Consider the following 16788-nt stretch of genomic DNA (forward strand, 5'->3'; position numbering starts at 1 on the left):
ACACATCCTCTGATGTTTTTATTAGTGACTTATCAGACAGATATCCTATATAAAATGTGATTTTCAGTTTATCCATTATATACATAAAAAGTATTCCTTTATGTCAGATCTTCTATAGCTTTCCATTTGATGTCCAAGTTAATCAGATATTTTTATATATCTCTCTTATAGGAGGTGTTGATATTTCTATCATGATGTAAAGAAGTATACATAGTGACAGTGATTTATATTCCTTGTCACTATGATTGGTTGTCAGCAAATCAATCATGTTTATTATTATTTGAATGGTAGTATAATCTTAATAGTAATCCATCCACATCCACTTTTTAAAACATAAATATGAACAATTTACTTCACAATATTAAGTATAATGTTAAAACACTTCCTCTGATGTTTTTATTTATGATTTCTCAGACAGATATCCTATATAAAATTTGATTTTGAGTTTATCCATTATAAACATATAAATTATTCCTTTATGTCAGATCTTCTATATCTTTCCATTATTTTTATATTTATACATATCTCTCATAGGGGTGATGATATTTCTATTATGATGAAAAGAAGTATACATAGGGACAGTTACATATAAGACACATATACCAATATATATCTAAGGTATATCACAATACATCTCCATCCATCTAGCATTAGCATGGTACATTTTATAACAATGTTCAACATTCATTGTGTTCAACTTTTAGATCACTTCATTTCAGTATTATTATCTTTTAGATAGTGATCACATTGTTAGAATGGTGGTATAGTCTTAATAGCAATCCACTAACATCTACTTCCTAAAACATAAATATAGTACATTTACTTCATAATATTGGAAGTAACATTAAAACACATCCTTTGATGCTTTTATTTGTTCTTTAATGGCACGATGTCCTTTATAAAATTTGTTTTTAAGTTATCCATTATATCTATAAGAATTAATGCTTTTTACCAGATCTTCTATATCTTTTCCATTTGATGTCTAATATAATATCCAGTCATGTATCTTTTATTAATTAATATCACAGGGAGTGGTGATATATCCCATGAGAAAAAGTAATGGCATATGTGACATACATTTCACATATGTATAAGGTGTATCACAATCCATCTTCATCCATGTAATGTTACCAATTATCATAGTACATTTAGTAACAGTGATTTATAGGATTCAATATGGAGCAAAACGCCGTTTCTGCAAGGTTTTCGCTCGGATGATGTCATTTTCGCCGGTTTTACTTTTATACCGTATTCAATTTGAAAACTTTTCGCCGGTGCGAAAAGTATATTGTATTCGGCCCTGCGGAAAAGTATCACCAAGGAATGGGTGGCAAAAAAAAGTGCAGAATTGGGGTTTTGGGGTACAACATTTCGGAAACCACCCTGCAACCTTCAGACAGTCCCCAAAGGTGAACTGTGTCAAAAATTTTAAAAAAAATACCTCAGAAGACCCCAAAAAAGCACTTTCATTTTGGGGGCAAAAAAAAAAATTGGGGGGTACAAAGCTAAAAACCAGCAAACTACAATCTAGGGGGTCCCTAAGTATGCCCCAGGTGATTTTTTTCATTGCAGGTGTTTGCGGCAGGTGGATTTTTCATGTTTTTTAAAACTTTACTTTAGCAACTTTTAAATATGCTCACCCCCATTTTCAAGTACCCCAAATTTGCTGGGACTACTTATTTTCAGCCCAAAACACTTCTAAATAATATTCTTCACCACCTTCCCAAATCCCCAAAATAGCAGCTATTGAGCCCATTTAAAGACCCCAAAAACCTTCAGCAGGGCTAATCGGGGGTATCCAGAGTGATCCCCCATGTCAGAGCATCTTTTTGGGGGTGTTAGGGTGATTTCCTCAAATCAGCGAAGTTTTCGCTGATTTCACATTCGCAGGGTGCCGTTTTCGCCGATTTCATATTGAATATGGGTATAATCGGGGGCGCGCGCGATACTTTTTCGCCGGCAAAAGCTCCGATGTGCAGTGAAAACTTCGACCCGCATAGACAGCGAAGTTTACGTTTCATATTGAATACCCCTATTAGATTTATTATAATCAAATTTTAGTTCGCTTCATTTCAGTATTATTAGCATTTCAGGTGATGTGATCATCTTAATCATGTTTAACGTGGCTTGAATGGTTGTATAGTCCTAACTAATTCAAAATGGTTATAATAAAGTTTTCTAATTAGGGGGGATTTTTTGCCTCAGTTATTTTGTGCTCACATAAAAGGATTAAACAATGTGTTTAAACTACCAAATGAACACTACTATTGATAAAAGTGATAGTGATAAATTTCTATTAAATACCATGTACTGCAAATGTGTTACTATCTCAAAAAATGCTAATTCAACGTGTTTGTGCAGTTCTAATACACATATGTTCTAAAATATATATAATAAGTATATTAATGTGAATATTTAATAATTCTCTTTGCTCTTATAAAAGCAAAGTGATTGAGTGAATACAGTTGTCACTTTTATAATCTCCTATAAGTATTTAAGTAAGTGATCATATTGTGAATTTTTCTTGAGGCTAGCCTATAATATGAGGTACTGTAGTATCTGGTAAGTACAAGGTGTGACAGATGATGTATTGTCTATATCACTCTCATCCTCTAATCCCCTAATAATATCCTATCTTAGATCTAATAATGGTCCTTATTGATATGTTGTTTCCCCCTTATTGTTAGGGGATTTGTATATTCTCAATACTCTCCAGTTATTTGATATCAGTTTTACACGGACTCTGGGCCTGATTCAGAGCCAGACGCTCTGACCAGAGCGCTCGCTCTGAATCCATGCCCTCCTACCTTAAATTGGAGCGGCCTTCTGGCCACTCGCATAGCTGTGGGTGACCACCCACAGCTTATGCGAGCGTCCAAAAAGATGGTCGCGATGGTCAAGACCATCGCGACCATCGGGCTTGCGACGAGACCCTGCGGTAGGGTCTCGTTGCCGCAAGCCCTGGAGTGCTTTTGGCTCTATCAGAGCCAAAAGCACTCCCACTGACATCACTAGTGATGTCAGTGGGGCTGGACCCAGATGGTAGGCGTTCCCATGGGAACGCCTCCGTCTGGGCAGCAACGCCCCTGGCACGCCCACCAAAGGGGGCGTGCTGTCACTCACCATCGACAGCACGCCCCCTTTGGTGCAAGACCCATAGTGACGGCTGGCCATCGCTATGTAGGTCTCGCGCATGCGCACGACGGAGGTCCCTCCGTCGTGCGCATGCACATTAGGGCACCATCGACCCGCTTGCGAGCACTCAGCGCTCGCGAGTGGGTCTGAATCAGGCCCTCTGTCCTCAAGTTTGTATCATTGTGGGATAATCCATTTATTTAAAGGGATCAGAGAAAGGCAGCAAATTGGTTATTTTCATTCATTCCCTTTTGTTCAATACTGTCCATCAGGAAGATCCATCTTGCCTTCTTCCGGAGAAGTTCTTGCATCATATTCCCTCCTCTGATTCCCAGATATATTTTTTCCATTCCAAATGCTGTCAACAACTCAGGATTTCCATTATGTGCTTTCAGAAAGTGTCTGGCCACACTAGTTAGGGTTTTGAACCTTTCACGGTCCAGCTTGGCATTTTTAATGCTCCTCAAATGTTCCATCACCCTAATTCTCATGGCTCTGCTGGTCATGCCTATGTACAATTTTCCACAAGGGCATGAGAGACAGTATATTATTCCAACGGATCTACAATTAATGTAATTTTTAATTACATGGTTCTTACCAAATCGGTCCTGAAATTGTTGCATGGGTTTTATATACTTGCATGTATTGCAGTGTCCACATTGTGGCATCCAACAAGTCTCTCCTTTTTGTTAATATTTAATGAGACATGGCTATGCACCAAGATGTTCCTAAGGTTGGGTGATTTTCTCCAGCTTGTATATATACGATTCCCCAGTACCTCTTTTAGATCTTTATCTGTTGTTAAGATGTTCCAATGTTTTTGGAGAATGTTTTGTATGTCCCTCCATTCTGTGCAAAAGGTGCCTATAAACGTTATTTTTTCTTCCATTTTGTCATGAGTTTTCTTTTTATTTATCAGGGTCTCTCTCTTACTGTTCTTAGCTGCTTTGTATCCCTTCTTAATGATCTTTCTACTATATCCTCTCTGCTCTAATCTAAGACTCAGTTCCTGGGATCTGTGATTAAATTTTTCTTCAGTTGAGCAGTTCCGTCGCAACCGGAGGAATTCTCCTTTTGGAACTCCTTTTATGGTGGTGGGGAGATGTGAACTTCCAGACTGCAGAATACTGTTAGTTGCTGTTGGTTTTCTAAAGAGATCTGTAGTGACTCTTCCATCTTTCTCAACTTCAATCGTCAGGTCTAAAAATGTCACCGATGTCTGGCTCATCTCTGAAGTCAGTCTCAGGTTCAATGAATTCATTGAATGAATTCTCCGGAAGGAGGCAAGGTGGATCTTCCTGATGGATAGTATTGAACCAAAGGTAATGAATGAAAATAATCAATTTGCTGCCTTTCTCTGATCCATTTAAATAAATGGATTATCCCCACAATGATGCAAACTTGAGGACAGAGTCCGTGTAAAACTGGTATCAAATAACTGGAGAGTATCGAGAATATACAAATTCCCTAACAATAAGGGGGAAACAACATATCAATAAGGAGCATTATTAGATCTAAGATAGGATATTATTAGGGGATTAGAGGATGAGAGTGATATAGACAATACATCATCTGTCACACCATCATGACTTACCAGATATTAAAGTACCTCATATTATAGGCTAGCCTCAAGAAAAATTCACAATATGATCACTTACTTAAATACTTATAGGAGATTATAAAAGTGATAACTGTATTCACTCAATCACTTCACTTTTATAAGAGCACAGAGAATTATTAAATATTCACATGAATATACTTATTATATATTTTAGTACATATGTGTATTAGAACTGCACAAACACGTTGAATTAGCATTTTTTGAGATAGTAACACATTTGCAGTGCACGGTATTTAATAGAAATTATCACTATCACTTTTATCAATAGTAGGGTTCATTTGGTAGTTTAAGAACATTGTTTAATCTATTATGTGAGCACAAAATAACTGAGGTTAAAAATCCCCCTTAATTAGAAAACTTTATTATAACAATTTTTAATTAGTTAGGACTATACAACCATTCAAACCATGTTAAACTTGATCAAGATAATCACATCACCTGAAATGCTAATAATACTGAAATGAAGCGATCTAAAATTTGATTCTAATAAATCTAAATCACTGTTACTAAATCTACTATGATAATTGGTAATATTAGATGGATGAAGATGGATTGTGATACACCTTATACATATGTGAAATGTATGTCACATGTTGAAGCTGAATAATTGGCTGAGACAAGTTCAGTTTAAAATGTAATCGCAGTGACGCCATCTTGCAAATGGCCGCAAGACTCCATTTTAGAAATAAGATCGCAAGACGCCATTTTGCGAGAGGCCGCCTAAGCGCCATTTTAGGTAAACTCACATTTTAGTACATGTGGTGATATTTATATTAGCACTATGCGATCGCTTCTTTCATAATTTTTCATACACACAATAATACTCACAAGAGCGCTATTAACTAGTCGCATATTAGCGAATGCATAAGACTTTGTATGAAACTGCTGTTTTATTAGCTTTATGCGCACGCATATGCCCCAAGTTAACTAGCATCCTTATATCAAACCCTGAATACCCACACATTTTATATTCACACATAAGGTTCAATAAGCATCAAAATGTATCATTTAAGTTGGTTAAGTTAGTTTAAATGCTGAGAAATAAAGGTTTTTGATAACTAAGGTATTATACATGATAAGCATGTTGTGTTTAGTCTTGTTCTGATGCGTATGCTTTTTACAGCATTCCGGTGTTACCGGTGGAGAGATCGCATCATGCAAACTCAAGTTATGGATCGCAGAACTTACAAGCACCAAAATGTTTAACTGTTGGAATGTACAGAAGGCGTTACTAGAAAGATTCCCCTACTGTTAGAGGCAGGGAGAGTCTATTTGAACCAGCCTGCTAAATGTGCTGTAACATATGCTTCTCCTCTGGGAACCAATGACATCAGCAAGAAACTTCCCCATTGTCCTGTTTTAGTCTGAGGGGGATAAATATGTGTGCCCGAATACTGTTTTTTTAGTCCATGCTGAATGCTGTATGAACTAAGGTATCTATTCTATACTGTACTTGGGTCTGTATTATTTCCTTTTACACCTAAATTGTGTATGTATCAATTGCGTGTAACTGACTGTACTTTTACCTGAATAATACTTGTGCTTTGGAACCACAGATTCCACTCCTGTCTTTATTTGCGGTCAGACTGCGTACGCAAAATAGCGTTATTCTTAGAGGTTTATAGGAAGGATTTTAGAAGGTATAGGCAGGAGTATATAGAGGTTCTGATCCAGTTTCGTTAGTTGGGGGCTCATAAAGAAGTCACTTACCTGCTCACATGGTACATACGGTCATCGATATTTCAGCAAAGGGTGGAGTGGCCACATGCAGGGTTTGCCTGCAACCGCTTTGTGCTGAAAGATCGCTATCCGTCTCTGTGTGAATTAAGGAAGCTGACTAGAATCCAGGGACAAGAGAGGAAAAAGTTTGTTTTCCTCTGTTGATAGAACCTTGCATTTAGAGGGGTGCCGCAGTATTGCGTACGCGGCTAAAATGCATTTTTGTGTACGCAGTTAAAAAGTCATTATACGGTTCTGTGGTAGTTGCATTAATGTGTATGTGGATGGTCGCACAATAGCGTATACGCACTTCCGGTTCTGCTGCCACATGTTTGAACAAAGCCATTGAGGTTTACATTTTTTTCTATTACCAATATCTGGGTTTAACGTGTATTTTTCTGCGCAGGAAAAAAGTGTGTAACAGTGAATACTTGTTGAACAAAGTTAAGGGTATCGTATGATCCTTAAGGTCTAGGTGCAAGGGTTAGCCTAGTCGCTCGGTAAGCAGCTTTACCGTTCTATACACAGTAGCAGGTATACATGTTGTCTTTATTGTATAGAGGTGCGTGAGAGTAGCCGACATATAAACTTTCATAGGTTTGGAAGTTGCCTTACCAAAACTTCTCCGGGTGTGGAAGTTGCCAGTTTCAAATCTTATCTAGGTGTGGAAGTTGCCTTACTAAATTTTATCCAGGTGTGTGGGCGCCGCCGACTTAAATCGTCCACAGGTAAGTGAAAGTATCTTGATTGTCTTTCACCGGATTAAATTTTTATTGAAAAGCGTAGGAGTTGTCTCAGAATGGGAGCCACGCAAACAGTAGAGATGTTAGGCAATGATGTGCTGCTAATGGAGGCTCCGATTGGATCAGCCCATCGTATTATGCATACTAAGTATGGTACATATGCAATAAGGTATTGTGATTTATGGTTTAATATGACGAGGAAGAGTGTTAGACCATTTCCCAGAATTGGTAGTTTTGACAAAAATGTGTTAGACAATGTCCAGGATCACATCAGTATGGTGCAATCCCGAGAGAAAAAGATTAAGTATTTTGAATGTTTAAAACTATGGCAGCATGAAGGGGATGCGTGGCTTAAAAATGTGCAAACGACGCAAACTAGCGTTGCGAATGCATTGCCAGAAAATACATCCACAACATTGAGTTGCAAAATGGGCGAGTTGCAAATTGGTGTGCACGTGCGGCAAGGTAGCGTGGTGGAGTGTATTGCCAGCAGTTCACGCTCACCTCCCCCACCTTATGTGGATGGAGGTGCAAGCACAGTTACCAAAAATACCCATAAAAATGTAACAAGCAATTTGTACCCCCTCTTAAGTAACCATAAAGAAAATGTTTATGATGTAGATGATGAGCCTATTGTAATGTCTGCCATTTCCCATGCTGTGCAAATGATAGATGCTGCATCACCACAATCACGGGTGGTGCCGCCATTTCCATCGGTAACAGCAAGGGAAGTGTTAACACACTCTGCACCCATTGAGGAAATTGTTAATACCATACGTAGCAGCAGCAGATTAAACCCCCAGCCAGGTAACCAGGTCAGAGGTAGCAACGCTGCCGGTCTGCATCCCATTCGGACAATAACTGTTCCGAATGGAAATGCGGATGCAAATGGTGTAGTGCCCACGAGGGAAGTAGTAATGCATTGTCCATGGACAAGAGCAGAACTAAATTCCATCATAAATGATATCCCTGATCCAAAAAAGGAATTAGCCAAATGTCAAAGATTTTTGAGAAATTTGGGTAGTTCTCATGAGCCCACTAATAAAGATTGGCGTGTGGTGTTAAGGGCCTGTCTACCACGCAATACCGACGTGACAAAATTTTTCACGGATTGTGTATTGGATGGCGACGTTCCCTTAACAGACCAAATAAACCAAGGTAACATTTCCCACATTGTGACTCAATTGGGTGTATATTTTCCAGTAGTAGTTAACTGGAACAAAATCTTCACAATCAAACAAAAAGAGAGTGAAACTGCAGAAGACTATTGCAACCGGGCTCTGCAGGCTATCACCCAGTACACTGGGATAGAAGATATTAAAGATAGCATTCACCACAGGGGAATGATAGTCACGATATTGTTGGATGGTTTAAAAGAGAATTTAAAAACTCGGGTTCAGACCTCACAGCCTGGCTGGAGGGGACTTACAATAGATAACCTCATAGAGTCTGCCATAGAACATGACAAAAACATCTCAAATAAGAGGGAGACCCAGAGCGAAAAATTAATGGCTGTCAGTATACAAGCTCTGGAGGGAATGATGGTAACATCACAGCCAACAGACACGCTTGCACTTGCACACACACTCATGTCAGAACAAGTTGCTCTCACTAACCCCACTCAACAACAAACACAACTCTATCCCACTAACCCAATGCAACCACAGGTCCCAGGATATCCACCTACTTCTTACCGCCCACAATACCTTTACCCTCCCTAGCCTTACCCATATCCACCACCTTTACCCTCTGCTCAAACTTCACAACAACACATGCTTTCACCTGAATCACGGACATGTTTTAATTGTAAACAAACAGGACACTTAAGTAGAAACTGTACAGTAAAAAGAGTATGGACCCCACATCAAGGGAAACCTGGATACCCCCATAAGGGATATGCACAGAGACCAGCAAATGTTCAGCAAACACCAGCTTCAATTGTAGCCGTAAATGCTTTATTGGAGAATGGTAGCCAACGCTAGGGGTCAGGTCATACCTGTGGTCTACAGATAGTCAGGTTAACGGGAAGTACTAGGGAAGAACCGGTCTTGATGGTTGATGTAGCTGGTACTGAATATCCTTTTCTTGTAGACACAGGGATGACCCAGTCAGTGATGAAATCTCCCGTTAATTTACAGGTGACCAACGAGACAATACCAACCATGGGTGTGACAGGTAAAGTGGAACGTTATCCTTTAACCAAGTCCGCAGAGGTTAGTATTGGGCCGTTGCATACCAGACATTCTTTTCTACTGGCTGCCACGGCTCCTACTAACCTGCTGGGCAGAGACTTGTTATGTAAAATGGGATGTGTTATATATTGCACCCCTGATGGTGTATATTTAGATATCCCAGAGAGAATGGTATACGAGGTGTGGGATATGTTAGACACTCCTCAAAGGATAATGTATCACTCTACCGTTTTAAAAGAAAATCTATCACAAGTAGATGAAATGTCCCAAATTCCAGATTCCCTTTGGACAAAAGATGGACAGGACACTGGATTAATGGCAAATGTAAGCCCAGTAATGGTAAACTTAAAAGGCGGTAGGCAAGCTCCAAAAATTCCCCAGTACCCACTAAAACAGGAAGTAGAACTAGGGGTGTTTCCAATAATTGAGCGATTATTGCAACTGGGAATTTTAGTTCGTACAGCTAGTGTAGCCAACAGTCCCATCTTTCCAGTAAAGAAGAGTGGTGGGAGGGGTTATAGGCTGGTGCAAGACCTTAGAGGTGTTAATAAGGTAGTAGAGAGCCAATTCCCTGTTGTGCCAAATCCAGCTGTCATCCTGATACAGATCCCACCAAATGCAACCCATTTCACTGTCATTGACCTCTGTGCTGCTTTCTTCTCTGTGCCTCTCCACCCTGACTGTCAGTACCTATTCACATTCACATACAGAGGTGTGCAATATACATGGACACGATTTCCCCAAGGTTTCATAGACAGCCCCAGTATTTTCTCCCAGGCATTGCATGACTGTTTACAAGCTTTTCAACCTGCCAATGGATCAGTTCTAATTCAATATGTGGACGATTTATTGCTATGTTCTGACTCGTTTATGTCATGTTTGAATGATACTAAACTTTTGCTACTTCATCTCTCGCATACAGGACACAAAGTGGCTAAGGACAAGTTACAACCGTGCCAATCCAGAGTAAAATATTTGGGACACTGCCTAACCCAGGGGTTATGACATCTTACAAATGATAGAATCCAGGCCATACAAAACATGACACTGCCGCAGAATCAACAGCAAATTCGTACCTTCTTGGGAATGTGTGGATACTGCCGAATGTGGATCCCAGGTTTTTCTATTTTGGCCTTGCCTTTACAGGAACTAGTCTCTTCCTCAAAGCTCGATCGCGTCATACACACTGAGGAATCAGAACAGGCTTTTCTTAATCTTAAGGATAGTCTGACAAAAGCTCCTGCATTGGGAATACCCGATTATGAAAAACCTTTTGATTTATATTGTACTGAAGCCGATGGTTGTGCTGCAGGTGTCCTTACACAAAAACATGGTGATGCCAGTAGGCCCGTAGCATACTACAGTGCCCAATTGGACATGGTAGCAAGATCACTCCCCACCTGTTTGAGAAGTGTAGCAGCTACTGCTTTATTGGTGAGTAAAAGTGAGGACGTAGTATTGGGCCATGATATGATTGTCTACACTCCCCATGCTGTATCTGCTCTGTTGAACTCAGCTCAAACCAGACACGTCTCCTCGGCTAGGTTCACCAAATGGGAACTAACTCTAATCGCTCCTGCAAATATTACTGTCAAATGTTGCAGTACGCTGAATCCAGCAACATACCTACCATATGTACAACATGATGTACAAAGGGTGGAAGGAGAGGAGTTGCTGGCGGGAGGTGAGTTCGGCAGACATGATGATACTCACGATTGTATGACATATCTGAATCAGACATTTACTGCTAGACCTGACATACATGACACACCTTTAGAGAATGTGGATGTAACTTTCTATATGGATGGGAGTTGTCATAGACAAACAGACACAGGTGAATTATGTACAGGTTATGCTGTTGTAAATGACACAGACATCATGGAAGCTAAACCTCTCGGTCCTCCTCACTCAGCCCAGGTGGCAGAGTTAGTAGCACTGACTAGAGCATGTGAACTGGCAGCAGGCAAATCTGCTAACATTTACACTGACTCGAGGTACGCGTTCGGGGTGGTGCACGATTTTGGGGCTCTATGGCGTCTGAGAAATTTTATGACAGCAGCAGGCACACCAGTTGCACATTCCCGACATATAAAACATCTTTTAGAAGCAATCCAACTTCCCAAAGCAGTGGCAGTAATTAAATGCAAAGCCCACACATGTGAGGATGACCCGGTGTCACTGGGCAACAACAGAGCTGATGAAGCTGCAAAATGGGCAGCAGGGTTAAAAATGTCTTCCCCAATTGAAACAATTATGTCATTCCAAACCATTGATATGCTGAAATTAATTGAGATGCAAAGTTTGTGTTCAATTCAGGAAAAATCCATTTGGAAGTCCAAGGGATGTGGGCCAGAGTCCTCTGGGCTCTGGAGGGACGGACATGGTAAGCCAGTAGCCCCCAAGGCATATTACCCCAGCCTGGCTGAGGCAGCACATGGTCTAACTCACCTAGGTAAACAGGGTATGTGCAAGTTGGTGAGGGCATACTGGTGCGCACCAGGTTTTTCTTCACAAGCAGAGAAGATGGCAATGTCCTGTCTGACCTGCTTGAGAAAGAACATAGGTAAAGCGATCCCTACTGAACCGTCCCACATTCCACCTACTGATGGACCTTTCCACGTGATACAATTTGATTTCATCCAATTACCACCCTGCAGGAACCTTAAGTATGTACTAGTGTGCACAGGCGTATTTTCCAACTGGGTTGAGGCCTACCCAGCGGCCACTAATACTGCTGCGTTTACTGCCAAGAAAATAGTCCAGGACTTTGTATGCAGGTACGGTATCCCTAAGATCATCGAGAGTGACAGGGGTACTCATTTCACAGGTGATGTGTTCCAAAATATGTGTAAGCTGATGGGTATTAATAGCCGACTTCATACCCCCTACCGACTGCAAGCCAGTGCCAAGGCGGAGAGAATGAATGGGACTATTAAAAATAAATTAAGTAAAATTATGGCAGAAACTGGACTAGGATGGCCAGAAGCATTACCTTTGGTCCTACATAGCATAAGGACTACTCCTAGACTTCCTCTGAATCTGTCCCCATTTGAAATACTATTCGGCAGACAACCTCATTTGATTATAAGTCCCCAGGAAGACTTGAAGGGTAACAACGAGATAACTGTAAAGTATCTTATATCAATGAGTAGGCAGTTAAAGCAACAGCAGCAGAAACTGAAATTGTTGTCTAATGATATGCCTGAAACTAACTGTCATGATGTTGAACCAGGAGAATATGTAATGATCAGAAATTTTTTGCTTTCTGGTTGTTTGACTGATCGGTGGGAAGGTCCATACCAGGTGCTGCTGACGAGTACTACATCTTTGAAGGTGGCTGAGAGAGATCCCTGGGTCCATTCCACTCACTGCAAAAAGGTCAATCAACTGGTGGAGAAACAAGGTGGTGACAAGGCTGATAGTGTGGACCTGTCGCTCGCGAGCTTGTTCCGGGAGGATTGAAAAGGTCGTAGTGAGATACCTGAACCGAGAGAAATTTTGCAGGACTTGTTGTTAAAATGGACGGACCTGCTGTGTTCATTCTCATATTCTCTTTTAGAGTGTTCACCATCCTGGTCAGTTCGGGAATATCCAGTGTCTGTGATGGGGGACCAATTGAGGAAACGGGAGCTGATGGCAGTGCTGATGGAGTGGAATCAGGAGGAGTGCAATGCCAATTAGGGGAGTGTCTGACCAATCTTAGTACTGTTATTGTTAAGAGAGCTGTCATTCCGGATACTCGGGGAAGGTGTGGAGGTTTATCGTCTGAAGATTCCTGTATTTGTGAGTTTTGTGGGTCCCTAGTTGATGAGAACTGTATCCAACGGTGCCAACCTAAATATAACCCGTACTGGGGAGGGTATCCTTTAGAGGATTATCACAGCATGGTAGGCAAAGTGTTAAATCAAACTGATTGCTGGGTGTGTTCACATGTGCCACAGGGACAGCATAATGTAGGGTTGGTGCCATTTCCGCTGAATGTCACGGAAATTTTAGAACTACAAAAAGGGAAAACATTGGATGGAAAATTTCACCTCATTTCAAACTCTATCAATTATAAGTAGATAGATCACTTTTGTGTTTAAACTCAACCAACCCCAATAAACCCGGAGGTTGGGAAGTGACGGGGAATAATCAGATGATGACCTTCTCACAAAGAGCTGATAATGAGTGCATAAACTATGATCTGTTACGCTCAATTAAATCACATGGGAAACATTTTAGGTACCGGTATACATTGAGTTCCACCAAAGAAATTATTGGTAAAGTACCAGATGGTTATTGTGCTAAAATAATACAACCAGAAACTTGCATATACCAGATGGAAGAGCCTGAGATAGGATTGTTTCCAAGGGAAATGTGTTTAATGATAATGAGGCATACTATTCCTTATGTTCTCCCTGATAATGTATATTTTATATGTGGAAGAAAAGCGTATAAATGGCTCTCCCCGAGTTCCGAAGGTTTGTGTTACCTGGGAAGAGTAGTCCCAGAAGTTATGACCCTCACACATGTTGAAATGCTGGGTATACATAAAAACACACCGTCACCATATCTTCACACACAATATGAACACAGAGGCAAGAGAAATATGATACCTGGTGATATGCATAAAGCCGCTCAGTTAATCAATGAGACAACTGGCTTCCAAGTTTTAGTCACCCTAGATCCCACCAGGATTGCTAGGGGTTCATTAAATTTTAGATATATCCAGGAACTTGCTAAATTAATAGATAATATCACCGAGATGTACGATGACACATTCAGGTACACGGGGAGAGAATTGCAAGCGTACAAAAAAGAACTAGTGCAACACAGGCTAGTGTTGAATTATTTAACTGCTGTTACTGGAGGGTACTGCGTAACGTTAGCCACCCAATTTGGAGTAAAATGTTGCACTTATGTCACCAATGATACCAGCGACCCTAAGGAGGTGATAGACCAGAAGATGGATGAGATTCTGCAGCTAAAATGGGAATTTCGTAACAACCATAACGCATCAGTGGCTGAAGCAGGGGAAAAGATAGAAGGATGGGTGTCATGGCTGAACCCAGTGAAATGGTTCTCAGGTCTAGGGGAATGGGTCCAGGAAGTGTTCACCAGCAAAGGCAAATTCTTGATCCTTATACTGATTGTCATCATAGTAATTGGCATATGCGTCCGGTGTGTTCCTATTGTGTTGAAGTATGGAAAATGTAAAAACAGAGTGAAACGAAAGAATGAAACTATGGTGTTGGTCAGAAATGATAATATGTATACCGAGGTAGATACAGAACTGCATTACAACCCTGAGCTAGGAAGTACCATCATTTAAATGTATAATATTTAGACATGCATAGAAGATATTATTGAAATGTTATTTATAGAACACCTCAGACATTGTAAAGTCTCAAATTCCCCTTCAAGACTGCTGTTATAAGACTGGTGCATTCCCACACCTGTCACATGATCTTCCAAGATCCGCGGTGTGCGTATAATAGTAGTTTTATGTCCCCACCCAGAGACACATTATTGATGGATTAAGAACCACCTTGTGCCATCCCATAATAACAATAAATAATATGTAAATGTAAGCCTAAAAAAAATAAATTTTAATAGCAGATTGTGATAGCATGTTGTTTGCTATCAAAGGGTGGACTGGCGAAGCTGAATAATTGGCTGAGACAAGTTCAGTGTAAAATTTAATCGCAGCGATGCCATCTTGCGAATGGCCGCAAGACTCCATTTTAGAAATAAGATCGCAAGACGCCACCTAAGCGCCATTTTAGGTAAACTCACAATTTAGTACATGTGGCGATATTTATATTAGCACTATGCGATCGCTTCTTTCATAATTTTTCATACACACAATAATACTCACAAGAGCGCTATTAACTAGTCGCATATTAGCGAATGCATAAGACTTTGTATGAAACCGCTGTTTTATTAGCTTTATGCGCACGCATCTGCCCCAAGTTAACTAGCATCCTTTTATCAAACCCTGAATACCCACACATTTTATATTCACACATAAGGTTCAATAAGCATCAAAATGTATAATTTAAGTTGGTTAAGTTAGTTTAAATGCTGAGAAATAAAGGTTTTTGATAACTAAGGTATTATACATGATAAGCATGTTGTGTTTGGTCTTGTTCTGATGCGTACGCTTTTTACAGCATTCCGGTGTTATCGGTGGAGAGATCGCATCATGCAAACTCAAGTTATGGAGCGCAGAACTTACAAGCACCAAAATGTTTAACTGTTGGAATGTACAGAAGGCGTTACTAGAAAGATTCCCCTACTGTTAGAGGCAGGGAGAGTCTATTTGAACCAGCCTGTTAAATGTGCTGTAACATATGCTTCTCCTCTGGGAACCAATGACATCAGCAAGAAACTTCCCCATTGTCCTGTTTTAGTCTGAGGGGGATAAATATGTGTGCCCGAATACTGTTTTTTTTAGTCCATGCTGAATGCTGTATGAACTCAGGGTCTCTATTCTGAGGCCTATCTCTGGGTCCTGAGCGCAGCATATGTATACTGTACTTGGGTCTGTATTATTTCCTTTTACGCCTAAATTGTGTATGTATCAATTGCATGTAACTGACTGTACTTTTACCTGAATAATACTTGTGCTTTGGAACCACAGATTCTACTCCTGTCTTTATTTGCGGTCAGACTGCGTACGCAAAATAGCATTATTCTTAGAGGTTTAGGAAGGATTTTAGAAGGTATAGGCTGGGGTATATAGAGGTTCTGATCCAGTTTCGTTACACATATGCCATTACTTTTTCTCATGGTATGTATCACCACTCCGTGTGATATTAATTAATGAAAGATACATGATTGGATATTATATTAGACATCAAATGGAAAAGATATAGAAGATCTGGTAAAACGCATTAATTCTTATAGATATAATGGATAACTTTAAAACAAATTTTATAAAGGACATCGGGCCGTTAAACAACAAATAAAAACATAAAAGGATGTGTTTTAATGTCACTTCCAATATTATGAAGTAAATGTACTATATTTATGTTTTAGGAAGTAGATGTTAGTGTATTGCTATTAAGACTATACCACCATTCTATCTAAATGGTGGTATAGTATACTATATACTATACTATCACTATCTAAAAGATAATAATACTGAAATGAAGTGATCTAAAAGTTGAACACAATGAATGTTGAACTTTGTTATAAAATGTACCATGATAATGCTAGATGGATGGAGATGGATTGTGATATACTTTGGATATATATTGGTATATGTGTCTTATATGTCACTGTCCCTATGTATACTTCTTTTCATCATAATAGAAATATCATCACCCCTATGAGAGATATGTATAAATATAAAAATAATGGAAAGATATAGAAGATCTGACATAAAGGAATA

This window comes from Taudactylus pleione, unplaced genomic scaffold (assembly GCF_031769625.1).
Source record: "Taudactylus pleione unplaced genomic scaffold, aTauple2 ptg000009l, whole genome shotgun sequence".
Classification (NCBI taxonomy): Eukaryota; Metazoa; Chordata; class Amphibia; order Anura; family Myobatrachidae; genus Taudactylus; species Taudactylus pleione.